The sequence below is a fragment of the Sebastes umbrosus genome, chromosome 5, assembly GCF_015220745.1.
Source record: "Sebastes umbrosus isolate fSebUmb1 chromosome 5, fSebUmb1.pri, whole genome shotgun sequence".
Taxonomy (NCBI): Eukaryota; Metazoa; Chordata; class Actinopteri; order Perciformes; family Sebastidae; genus Sebastes; species Sebastes umbrosus.
This window is the reverse complement of record NC_051273.1, coordinates 13739013-13752522: the sequence shown is the minus strand read 5'-3', so window position 1 is coordinate 13752522 and position 13510 is coordinate 13739013. Positions and strand designations below refer to the sequence as shown.

Below are 13510 nucleotides of genomic sequence, written 5' to 3'. Positions count from 1 at the left end.
GGAAATAGTGTGCAATTCGCATACTATTGGTTTCATACTAATGTTTCGGAAAACTAAAATATCTCACATACTGTTTTATCGTACTAAATGGCATGTTAGAATGGAATTTTGGACGTAACCCTGGTCTGTAGTTGCTGGGAGCTGGAAGACTATCTATGTTCAATGCAGGGATTGGAAATAAATGTACAGACCTCTATAAGGATGTCACTTTCTTGGTCTGTTCAAATGATTTGCATCTTTTTGTTATGTTGTAAAACATACATTGTGTTCATTTGTGAATGACAAACTAACAGCAAATGTGACATCAGTTTTGTAATTGTGGTATTGTGAAATGCTTTGGTGTCCGGTTCAGCGCTGCTCGCTAGTTTCCTCCATTTTCACATTAGCGATGACAACAATACCATAATTTGCTGGGGGCAACAGGTCACAGACTGACTGTGCAGTTAATGAACTTCTTCCACTTCCAACATAATTACCCAACTAATATTTATTTTTTTTGCCATCTTTTTTTAGGGATTTTTTTGCCTTTATTGGGCAGCTGACATTGTTGATGAGGACAGAAAACATGTGGAGTAAAAAGAGAGGAATGACCCTGGCCAGCATCAGACCAGAGAAGTTGCGGTTCTGTGCATCTTAATCACCACGGGTGTGTCAGAAATCAGATGAAGAATGAATTTTTAGTTATAACCTTACTAAAAGGAGTTACTATTACTAAACAAAACAGCCCGCCACTATCCATCTGCAGCCAGTATATAGTTCTACCAGTGAGTTGGCAACCCTACACATGCATTTAGCAGGTAAAAAAAAGTCATGGGCAGTCGTTGCATGCGGCTTGGACTGGGATAGGCAGCAGAGAAAGCTGCCGTGCCACGGCGGGTAGAAAGGGGAGCAGCAGCTGGCAGCGTCATCTCTTGCTTCATTCACTTGTACTCAGATATTGATGTTTCGCTCTACCGTAATTTCGACCAGCCACAACTTTTCATATAGTATATAAACTGAGGTGGCAGCTGGGGTGTCTGTATTCTTAAAACTGCCCAATAAAGGGCCTCTCCATCTCAAAGTCCCAGTCCGACCCTGGATCATGTGGCACACCCAGTTTTTCTAATGCAGTTTTATTTTCTGGCTATACCAGTGGGACACAGCTGTAGTGAAAGAGAGTCTTGCAAACATTTGATTGGTCATGAAGAAAAGCGTGACCAGGAGGTGTCTGCACACAACCATCTATCCATTCATACATTTTCTCTACCTGCTTATGCATGTCCAGGGTTTATCCATCGTCCATCACGATCCACGTTGAGCTGGTAGACAGGAGATCACATCTGACCAGCTGCCAATCCGTCGCAGGACTAACACCTAAAACAGACAAACACATTCAAAGTCACATCTACAGGTTATTTATTCATTTCACCAGGACTTCATGTCTTTTGGAGTATAAGTGGACACAGAGGAAAAGTCACCTTCAAATGTGAAACACACACACACACACACACACACACACACACACACAGAACAGATTCAAACCTTGGATGTTTGAGAGACAACAACATTACCCACTGTTCCACCAATCACACTATATTTTGTATCTTAATCCAAACCAAGGTGCCGTTTTATTATTCTAACATATACTTGACTGCAGCTACACTGTGACCTTAATCCTTGAGTCTGAATCTGAACATAAAAACTCTAAGAAAGTTACTGTAGGTTCTCCCCCCCCCCCCCCCTCTGACAGCAGTGATAAAACGGCTAATAAATGACTGATGAGGGACGATATTCTCCAACAGTCACTCCCTCCCAAGGCGAGTGTCACCCTGTGTCTCTCTCCATTTACTGCACTTTGTCATTATGCGAGGCAGCGGCGGCGATGGTTAACTACACTGAGGCCAGGTGAGAACGTGTGGTGACTCTGGCTAATGAAGGTGAAACACAATGACACTTCATTTCCACATTAGCCTCCTCCCTTTCCTCTCCTCAGTCTTCTCTGTGTGACCTGATCCTCCCCGCTCATCTGTATCCTGTGACGACGGCTCTCATGCACGCGCTCATGTTTTTATTAATATACTTATGAGGACATGCTATATTCTCTATCCAGCATCGTATTGCACACATTTGCAGCCGAAATGCACTGCAAACAAGTCACATCCTTTAACCGTCAATGACTTTCTCTTGAATTTTAAAAACAGTGTAACCTTTGGTTTCAGGTTCTGTTGTGATTAGCTTGTGGCAGTGTAACAGAAGAATCCCCCACAGCTATTTTCTAGCAGCAATGCACCTTAAAGCGGCAAAGCAGCATGCCATGTGTCACCATGTCATCAATGCTTTCACTAGTGATTTGCTGTGTTTCAACTACAAATGTCTGCAGGTTCTAACCCTGACCTTAACCTAATGCTAATTGTAACCTTAAAGAGGTGACATTTTGCCCACTTACCCAGAAGTAATACACATAATTGGCAGTGTTATTTTTGTCTCGCGGTGTACATTTTGAAGGTAGCTTATGCTGAATGGTGTGACAAGCCTGAATGTCTGTCTAATTAAAGGATAAAGTTGGTGATGTTCTAATTTTTTTTTTTGCTACTGTCAACAAATCTCATGAATGACCTTCATTTTTTTAAAAGACAAAACTAATTTCATATGGTATAAAAGGATGGCACTGGAGTTTTAAGTTTGTCTAACAGGAGTAAATAGTGCATTTGTTGGGGATCATTTTCAGCCACATATTTGGTGCTCTAGTGAGTATTTATTTACCTTCTAGGGCAGCTGAATTCTCGCATATCGCAAGATCACGCGAGAATCACAAGATCACACAAAAATCCAACTTGTCAGGCTTCAAGTAATGCGTTTGTGTCCTGTGAGGCAATATTATGTTCCTGCAACATAGGAGGCTGCAGTTTCAGGACCGCATTTCTAGGACTGTAGTTCTGTTCCACCCAAATACCGCTTTCTGTCCACTGCAACGTGATCTCACAGAAATAGCGTGAAATGACCACATTCGCATTATTTAGTAGTAGTAGTTAAATTACGTGCCGCCACCATGGAAACAATTTAGGCAACAAAACTATTTTGTTAGGTTTAGAAAGAAAAGATCATAGTTTGGGTTCAAATAAGTAACGTTTGTTAGGTGACTTACCTTTGCAAAATGCCTCCATGTTTGTACAGCTGAGGACGACAGAACCGATAAAGGTCTTAATGACTCCTGAGAGCGAGAGAGAGAGAGAAAGATGCAAGAAAAACGAATATAAATAACATTTTATTGACATTTGACTGGCTGATAACACATATTGTGGGGGTAAACCGGCAGTCAGCACAGTTTAATTATTAAACTTAATTAAAATGTGAAAACCATTCGTATAAAACAAGCATTTACACTGAAGACAGTAGGCTTCGTGAAAAACTAGGGTCCTAGACATGCAGTCCTAGGACTCGGTCGTGTCTAGAAGGTAACCCTCAATTGCGAAATTTGCAAAAAGAGTTTTGCAATTTGCGTGTTACCTTCCAGCCACGACCCTAGGACTGTGGTCCTGAAACTGCTGATTCCTCTATTACAGGAATATGCTACTCCTGTGTGAGGAACTACTGGCAGCTATGGGCGCGGTTTATGTGTATGTGATGCGACAACACGGAGAAGCGACTGTCCCTTCTAAACAACAATGGCGGCTCCTGAAGAGGTTAACGCAGATGTTGCAATAGCATCAGTTATATCAGAACTAGAGAGTATTTCTTGATTGAAAGAAGAGCAAAGAACGGCACTGAAGGCTTTTCTCGATGGAAAAGATGTTTTCGCTCTTATCCTGACTGGCTTCGGCAAGAGTTTGATTGACAAATGGTACATCCAATCACCTGTTCTCTTTTTTTAAAGTGCCTGCCCTTTTCTAAACTGTTTCCAATGAAGGCTTGTCAGATGGTTCTGTGTAACAAACCATCTGGCCACATCAGGCTAAGTGTTTATGGCAGCAGGACAATATATGTGGGATTGAATAAATAAACTACAGTGCTGGTGTTCATCATTATGAAGAAACTTGTCACACAGTGCAATGTTCTGGCTCACTGATGTGTCTTTAATAGTTTTTTGGACAACAAACCACATCTAATACACGGATTATATAAGCTTTAGGCCTCCAGTGTATCAGGCTTTGGATGCATACTTGTTAGTAGATCAATTCATTGTTGGTTTGGGTCTTGTCATGAGATTTGTTAACAAGAAAAATACAGAATATGAGCAAATTTACCCGTTAAAACAAAGGCACTAATTTCTCTTTTTATTAAATAATCTTTTTATGAAACAAATTATTATTCCAAACTTCTTGACCACATTCTCATCCCTGGCCTGTTTTATTTTAGATTCTGCGCCTATACCTTGGGAAGAGCGAGTTTCCATGATGTGTGTGTGTAAGCAAAACCTGCCTGAGGCTGTAGTATCCACATGGCCACAGGTCTATGATAACATGATAAGACAGTGATTGAAAGGCACAAAGGAGAATCTGGAGGTTTTGGACACACAGAGGGCAGAGAGATGGATGTTGAATGACCTGGAGGAGCTACTCGGGGCAGTTTAGTGCCAAATCTGAAGGAAACTGAAGTGAAAAAAAGTTGAGTTTTATTGTTGTGTCAATCTTTATATTTTGGTTTAGGGTCTAGGATGGAGCAGCACTGCTGTGAGTGCAGCAAAAGGTGATGTTGAGTATACATATGAAACAAGTGAGAGTATCTAAACTGTATCAACATTGAATACTACCATAGGAAAATATAAACTAAACTAACAAAGGAGTTAACAATACATTGAGAACTTAATGAAGAATTAAAGGAGAACAAATACCTCTTCTGCTGGCTTGCAGGTAGACATCTGAGGAAGGTTGACTTTCAAAAAGCCTCTACTTCTTCTTCTTCCTCTTCCTCTTCTTCTTTGAGTTTTATGGCAGTTGGCATCTTAATCCTTTCCGATTTGCCTTGAATTTCCACAACACCATTTATCACCATGGCAATAAATGCCCAAATGCAGATATTCCTATCAGCTCCATTTCTTCTTCAGCTCCTTCTCCGGCTCCTCTACTGCAACCATTTTGTCATTATTCTCCATTTTCTTGACGGCATCAGCATATATGACAATACCTTTCCAGCTCTGATCTTATTCACTTTCAGTTCCTTCGTTCTCAAAAAGCTTCTAACCACCTGAGTGACTGAGTGTAGTGTAGCACAGGTGAGTCCAATCAATGAGCAATCAACATTGACATAGAACCAGACTACATAGAGAGGTCATTCCTAGACAAAACTAGCCTTCTTTTGTCCACATTTAATGAGCCAACAAGCTTTTAGCACAAAGACCGTAGAATTATTCAAAACCTTAACCTTGCTTTATGGATAATGTGAACTCAAGTTTTTATTTTTTAAATGTGTTTATCGAGATTTTCCATTTTTCTACAACAAGAGATATAATACAATCAATACAAACAGCATCAGCCATCTATTCTGTCCATAATGGACAAGAAAAAAACAGGAAAAAAGAAAGGAAAAAAGAAACAAAAGAATAAATAAATTAGCTATTTAATTTAATTTAATTTAATTTAATTTAATTTAAAATAATAATAATAATAATAATAATAATAATAATAATAATAATAATAATAAAGAAAAATCAAGTCGAAGAGACAGACATACTAACAGGATGATGCATGCAGTATATTATTCTCCAATAAAATAATAAAATGTTGCCGTGCACTAGAACTATCATCCTGGCTCGTCCTCACTTTGCCTTTTTGAATGTAACACAAACTCTTTGTTCAGTCCTCACAAAGATAGAAACAGGACAACCCACAAACACGTAAAGTTTGATATTTGTAACCCTCGTTGGGAACAAGCAGTTATATCAGTCAGCCTCTGCATTAATGTCCTAAAGTTGAGATGTTGTGATGTATTATTTGCCCACGTTGGACAGGTATTGATAATTCCCCACTCACCCATCAAATGTAAAAATAAACGACAAAGCATTTCCAAAACAACAGCGAGCGAGCGCTCACTCCAGAGATTCACAAACATGAAAACTTTTGTCCCTTTCGTCTATAAGTAAACGTCCATCATACATTTGTACGTCACGGGAAGACAGACTTTTAATCCACTATGACCAGTTTAAACTCTCCAGGAATGAGTTGTGGGAGCTCCTTGTCACCTGCTTGCACTGTTACAAGATTCATTTCCCAATCCCTGCTAATACTTTCACTTGCAAACACTTTTAAGTGGCTTGCACACGGCATGGCTGCTCTAATATTCATTGACTGCTGTCAACGTTTTCTAAATGATGTAATGGATTCTCCAAATTGACTCGGAGCAGACTCGCGATACCATGTACATGATATTATAAAGGCTGGGGAATTAAGCTATGGAGTATATGACCCCAATTAGCGCTTATCTCCCTCACTTGGAGCGCTGCAATCCCGCGAGGCCGATTTTAAACGATCATTGTCAGTCAGTATGAGACGTCAAGGAACTTTGAGAATGACACTGTCTCAGTCCGTCAACTTTATCTTGAGAGATTCGGCTTACTCGTAATAAAAAAAAGTCCTTTTTGCATGCAGAGAAATACTACGAAAGGGTAAGTCAGCAGTTTCTTTCACTGGGTGGTGGCTTAATAACACTGAGATGCTGCTGAGGGTGTTGATTTGATGCACAAGGTGAAAATCTAAGATGCTGGAAAAACTAACAAACCAATATATATTCATGAGGTTAATTACAGGATGTGCTAAAATGATACCTTTTCATTATCATGCCCACTGTCAAACAGCAACTAGCACTGAAAGGTGTCAGATTACAAATCAGTGCCAATTATATAGATATTACGAGTCAATGCTTTTTCTGAGGTTGGCAGGTTTGTGCTGTTATTGAACTGTTGGGCTTTACAAGTGCACTAAATTGTTTTGAGTCTGCTGTCAGAGAGTGTTTTTATTCACTGTTTGTTACTGTGAATCAGCTCGCGTTGGGTGTTAAAAGACAGAATGAGTTGTGGGGACAGCTGTTGGGTGTTGGTGAACACACAGTAAGTCATAATACTGAGCTTTTTTCAGTGCAGGAAAGAGAGAATAATAACAAATGCCATAAATCATGCGATGATAATCATAGTTTGTGGGGGCACAGTGATGCTGCTAAAACATTCAGTCAAAAAGAAATTGTGTTTTCTGAGATATTTATTTCTAAAAAATCACGGCACATCAATTTGGACCTAATTGTTGATTAAGTTAAAATTCAGCAAACAGTGAAATACTAAAATGTCGTTCTTTAGCTTTTTAGCAATTTCTCGCAGATGCTAAATGAAGCCATTAATCAAATCTGGTTTCCACGGATAAGGTGCAAAATTCAAGGTAAATGAAACCCACTGATTGCTCGCTGATTTACTATTGTGTTTCCCAATTGGTGTTGTTATATCACTTTCAACCAACAAGTGGCTTGTAAACCAGCTCATGCCAAGAATCACCAACAAGAGCGGCATTTCAATGCTGCATAATCACCTTGCTTATTATTCAGCGTAGTCTATCCGCTGTTGATTAATGCCTCTGAGCAAATGTGTACAGAGAGGGTCTGGTTAAATCTGCGGCGCTGTTTTAATCAAGTGGACCTTTGTTTTGTCCGGCCGTCTAGTTTGCCCACCAGCCTTGCACTTTCACTTTCACATGGTCATTATGTATTGATCACAGCAGCAGAGCGAGAAATTCTGCAGAAAAGAAATTCAGTCGGACTTGACTGCTTTTTACCTCCTTCACTCATCCGTCTCTACATCATTCCTCCCTCCAGGAGCCGTAAATCCTCTGAGCATTTTATCGGGCAGCGGCGACAGTGCGCACCCTTGTCAGCTGCCCTGACCCCAGCGGACCTCTGCCACTATCGACCAAGTGACCCAGTGTACTGTTGGGGGAAAACAACATTTCCTGCAACGGCGGCGAGGTCCCCGAGCAGAGAGAGCGAGAGAGAGAGAGAGAGAGAGAGAGAGAGAGGAGCCGCCATTGTGACTGACACCGGGGTGACAAACACTTTGAACTCAGACAACAGGAAATTAATGCAGGGAGCGCAGCTCAAGGCACAACACATTGCATGCGGCACACTTAAATTGACACGTCTATCCAGATGACACATGTTGATACCACGGCTGCGGCCTCGGCTCAACTTGTGATTCTCTGCATCTGGTTGTCCTCCAGTGCTGCTGGCACACCGGCCACATAAAGACGGACCCTGCAGATACCGGAGCCGCTCTGTGAATACAAATGGAAGTGGCTTAGCTTTTTCCATCCCACAACAAATCTCAACATGGCATCAGCAACTCGACAAACTTAATGCAAGAGGTGCATCGGCGGTTGTGCTACGAAATGGCCCCATTTAAGCAACAGATTGCAATCAGCCAGTGAGCAGTCTATGCCCATCAGTCATTGCTTTTATACCAAAACACTCTCTGTGTGGGCAGTGACAACATCTGGTTTTTGGCCTCTGGGATTTAGGTGCTTAACCTTACTGCCTACTGGGCTAAAAAGCTGTATGTTAGTCTTTCTCACACTACTCCTATTAACCCCTTAAAAGACCGACAGCTTTTATATGAATGTTTGATTTCAAACTTAGTTTCTCCCACAACGACGACACAAAACAATATGGCCACCCTATGGTCCTTCCAAATATCTACTGAAGATCTAATTCCACTGATCTGCCAGTCACAGCTGTAAGCTATAACATCAAAATGAGTCGTAATGTGGCTCCTACCTGATATCACCTCCAAGCTGAAAAAGCCCCCGAATGTACTCAAGACAAAACAACCATTCAACATCTGTCGGGATCCCTCTGGCTCTGCTTTAATGCATCTGAACGGTGCATGTGCAGGGAGGAAATATCGCAGGTCCCCACCAGACAGACAGCACAATGAGCATTTACCATAATGATTGCACTGCTGCACCGTGGGCTCGCGCATCGAGTTGCAAAGTCAGGCCACACAGCCCGTCATTAAAATGCTATCCCAGGAAGGACATCTCAGGCTGCGGCTGCCCGACTCGTGCTGTACATAAAGGGTGAAACTAATCAATCAGGCGGCAGCGCCTCCATAATCCATTACACTCAACGTTATTGAAATACATTCAAATTAAAAGTCTATTTCCAGGGCTTCTGCAGGAACACGTAATGGGCACCATTCATAGCGCTGAGTGTCAATACTATGATTATAACAAATAAGCTCAAAGCAATTTAGCCTTCTGTATTAACAGCGAAATGTCTGGGAAGGCGGAAGCCCGCCTGACATTAGGGCCATCTGATCATTTAAATCTATTTTTGATTGTTGGAGATATGAAACCCCAGCTCGGATAGCTTTAATTGCTTGTCCTCCCTTTTTTCAGTCAACATAATGCTTTTCCCCTCTGCCTATCTGCAACGTGATCCATTGAATCTGAGATGTAATTTACATGATTGGCAAGACATCTTATTGTCATTTGTAAGACATCAGAGGTAAAAAGTTTAAAGAGGTCATGCCAGTAATTTCATCAGCCAAGAAATGTACTGTGGATTGATTTCAGGGCTCGCCTCTAACAATGAAACGATGGCATTCTCTTCTCTAGCACTAAACTATGTTGAATTCACCATTAGAAGACCTTGTATTTATTCAGGCTGTTCTCATACACCATTTGTAGCTATAGCTACAAAAAGTAATGCACTGTAATTCATATATATCCCACAAAATCATTTCGTATGTAATCCACGTAATTGATGAACCAGGAAGTATAAAGAAGCCAACTCTTATTTATTTGTCATGTAACTTCTGTACATATGTTATGCCACTTTTGGTGTTATATTAACCCAAACCGCGATCTTTTCCTAAACCTAACTAAGTAGTTTTGTTGCCTAAACCTAACCAAGTTGTTATCTGTGAAGACAGAAGTATATTTTGAAAAGACTGGAGCGGGAAATTGACACGTGCGTCACGTGTTGCTGGACATTCGTAGGAAAATGCATGAAAAATGAGGAATAACTTTTCATAAGATATCAATCGAATCGTCGTATGAGCATACGTTGATTTATTTCATGTCTGCTCCAGCGTACAGGACCTTCATATGATCCGTATTTAATCCTTACTCGAAGTTGCCTCTGTTTCTATATTTTCCAAATTGGTTATTTAAATCAAATCCGCAGACCTTGAATCAAATCTATATTTACAAATAGTCAGGCAACAGAGCGGTGCTGCTCGTACTGCAGGCCACGGGTGAAATAAACTGTTGATATGAATCAAAAAAAGTGCAATTGATTCCTTGAAAAGCATTCTCATTTTAATAAAATGAAATCAGATTAGATCTCACAACACTTCACTCATGCTATATTGAAAGTGACCTGCAGTTCAGTAGACATTAAATTATACAGCATACAGTATATTCCTCTCTTTTTTGTTTCCTCGGGTGGGTTTATCTGTCCCCGTTTCATTGCTTCAGGTAGGAATGCATCGGAGCATGTAGATGATTATTCATTAATAAAGAAAAAACATAACCAAGAGGAGCTGTCATTTTTAACACTTGTTGAAAAAAAAGAATATGCTTGTTTGAACAGACCTTTCAGTGCTCTTTTAACCGAGAGGAGAAGTGGCGCTGTGCATTTCGGCGTCTTTACCAGTTATTTGACTAAGACAAACTACTACACAAATAGGACAATGACAACACAAAGGCATTGGAAGCAATACGACAAAGATCACAGACAAAAAAAAGCAGTTTCTTGGAGATGTATGCTCGCTCACAGTTGCCGGGACCCTGTGGGACCACTTGGCCAGGATTAGCATGACAAGGTTCCTCCTGCAAAAGCTCTCCTGCATCTTAATGAGAAACCGTCCAACAGAGACATTCATAATATATTTTATATCTTGTCTTCATAGTCTCCTTGCACCTTCGCCACCAGCAAAGAAACTCAGAATCAATATTCAGTTGCACTGCACACCTGTACTCAAGGTTACAACTGTTTTCCCTCTACTTATCAATTATAAACGCAGTAGCGCGGCCATCGCCTGCGTTATGGATCTCATTTATGTCCCACGGTGAATAATTGTGGTTCCCAGGCAAGGTGTTTGGACCAGTCATGGCCAAAGTCCAATCAATAGATCGTGATGCCTTAATCATTGAATATATAATGCATTGTTTTGCATATAGATTCCAGCAAATGTTTTCATTAGATTTTATACCGCAGTTACTAATTTGATTCATGATTTGGTTAAAGCATAAAACAAGATGTACTGTAGCTAGCAGGGAAAATCTGAAGTGTTTCACTCATCTTTTAGAAAGTGACCTTCAAAGTCGTACTTTTCTAACATTTCCAAGTACAAATCAAATGTTGCCATTGGCTGGCAGTCAGAACTCTAAAGTACGGTTGCCTCGTTCACAAAATCCCCATACGATTGTGAGTTTTATTTAATCTTATTATAAATATTTTAAGCATTACCTGCTCTTATGCGGGGTTTCAGTGCGCAGAGAGAACTGCTCAAAGTTTCTTTGATAGGAGAAAAGGCTGCTGATGGATACGCATTGATTATTGAGCCTTTGATTTCCCAGTTACAGGATGGGGCCCTCTCACATTTCATCTATTCTGCAGCTGGAACAATCATATCTTCCCGCGAGGAAACGTAACAAACTTCTGCTGTGTTGTGATAGGCTTTGTTCAGATATCTGAGATTGCTGGCCCGCTTCAATTTGAGAGTGTTTTCTCACATCTCTGAACTTGCTTATTACAATAACAGCAGCACTTTGAGTGTAAAGATGGAAGGAGTTACCCCTTAAAGAAGCAAATAGTGTAGGTGAGTGGCCATTAATGCTTCTCTTCTTGCTGAATGATGAATGGAGATGTTGATGCTGTGCGATACAGCGGCATAATGGATTAGTTTGCACGAGTCCCAGCATACAGTATAGCAGTGTGAGTGGGAGTTATCTATATTGTTCTGCAGAAGCTTGTACACGGCAGGAGATCCCGTAGTTATTGCTGGAGGCTTCCCTCCAGCGGGTGCCAATGAGTTTATCAGACGAGTGTTAGATTTGCTGATAAGACAGAGTCTCTCTCTGCTGCGAAGAAACTGAACACCAAGTAAAGAATGCATGGGGCCTATTTACTGAGAGACAATGTTATAACTCATACCATTACGCAAGGAGATTGTGTTACACGCTATTGGATGTTTCTGACGTGTAATGCAATAGTCAGAAATATTCCAATAGATAATATCAGACAGAAGGAGAATTTAAAAGATTCTTTCTGACTAATTACACGATCTAAAAATAAATGGCGACTTATCTCTAAATCTTCTAAATATTTTCAGTTTGGTTCCTGTCAGACACTTGAATCGTCTCGATTAGCCACAAGATGAACATGTGCTGCTTTTACAGGATGATTACAGGGACATATCGTGCTCATTTTCAGGTTCATACTTGTGTTTGCATGTTTGACTTAATGTTCAGAAAACATATTATTTTTCTCAGACTGTCTGTCTGAATATACCCGCATTCACGCTGTGTCTGAAATGCTCCGTTTTAGATGCATTCACACGAGATCAGGTGTTGCGGCAATTTTCCGCAGGGTTGTGTGGAGATCCGGTTGAGTCACTTTAATGACCCATTAACTGCAACAATTAATGTCTTTTGTTCCCTCATGGCTGGGTTGTACAGCTCTGGATGGTCGGTTACGTGCTTTGCGAGATATCGAGCTGCGTTTCTCCAAAAGTTGATTCTGTTTCTACTTTACCGCTGGAGGCCGCTGTGATTTTTTTGGTACCCCCTGCGGCCGCTGCATAAAAAAACTTGCGTTTTTGCCGCACTGCTTCTTCTCGTGTGAATGCAGCCTGAGCCCCCCTACCAAAAAATCCCAGTCTGCTCTGATTGGCTTGCTGTAAAAATATGGTTCACCTTTGCAAAGGTAGTTAAATCCCATGTTTTCTGATCTAGGAAGCCCACAAAAAAACTGACTGGGTTGTCTTATTTCACTGTTTGTTCATTGGCAGGCACTCGAGATACCCAAATCAATGAGCACAAGCACTGAAAAAGTGAGTTTTTCATGACATGTCCCCTTTAAATGGTTTTATTTTTGTGCTGGAGGAACCTGAATTAATCGTAGAGGAATCAATGATGTTTGTTTTGTGCGCTACAGTAGCTCGGGGTTTTAACGTTCATTGAGTATTGCGATGAAAAGGCCTTCACTGAGGGCAAGTTAGACACAGCAGCTCTTTGAAAAATATAACAGTGCGAGGATGAATGTGTGACCTCCCCATGTGATGTGTGTTGTTTTGCAGAAAAAAATCTAGCCTAGATTGAAAGGCTGGAGCAACATTCACAATTACTTGTAAATGTATGAGCAAATAATGCATGAAACCGTATTCATTTTAAACAATTTAAATGTAACACAGAAAGTTCACACATTGCCATACTGTACCTCACTGCTGCTCATGATCTGCTGTAGGTGTTGTTCTAGTAGGAAGGCAGCAGGAAGCTGAAATATGTTTTGTTTTGCTTCATCTAAACCTCTCTAAATAAAGGCTTTTAAT

The 13510-nt window shown here is 40.7% G+C and overlaps 1 long non-coding RNA gene across 1 annotated transcript in view; it reads right to left on the bottom strand.

Annotated features, from left to right (window-relative positions):
• LOC119487894 overlaps positions 1–4921 on the bottom strand; it is a 69422-nt gene extending 64501 nt beyond the window's left edge. Inside the window, exons 1-2 of the long non-coding RNA XR_005206805.1 lie at positions 4811–4921; positions 1247–1353 (exon numbers count right to left, since the gene is read on the bottom strand). This is a non-coding gene — a long non-coding RNA (uncharacterized LOC119487894). The remainder of the gene's footprint in view (positions 1–1246; positions 1354–4810) is intronic.
• Between the last annotated feature and the right edge of the window lie 8589 nt (positions 4922–13510).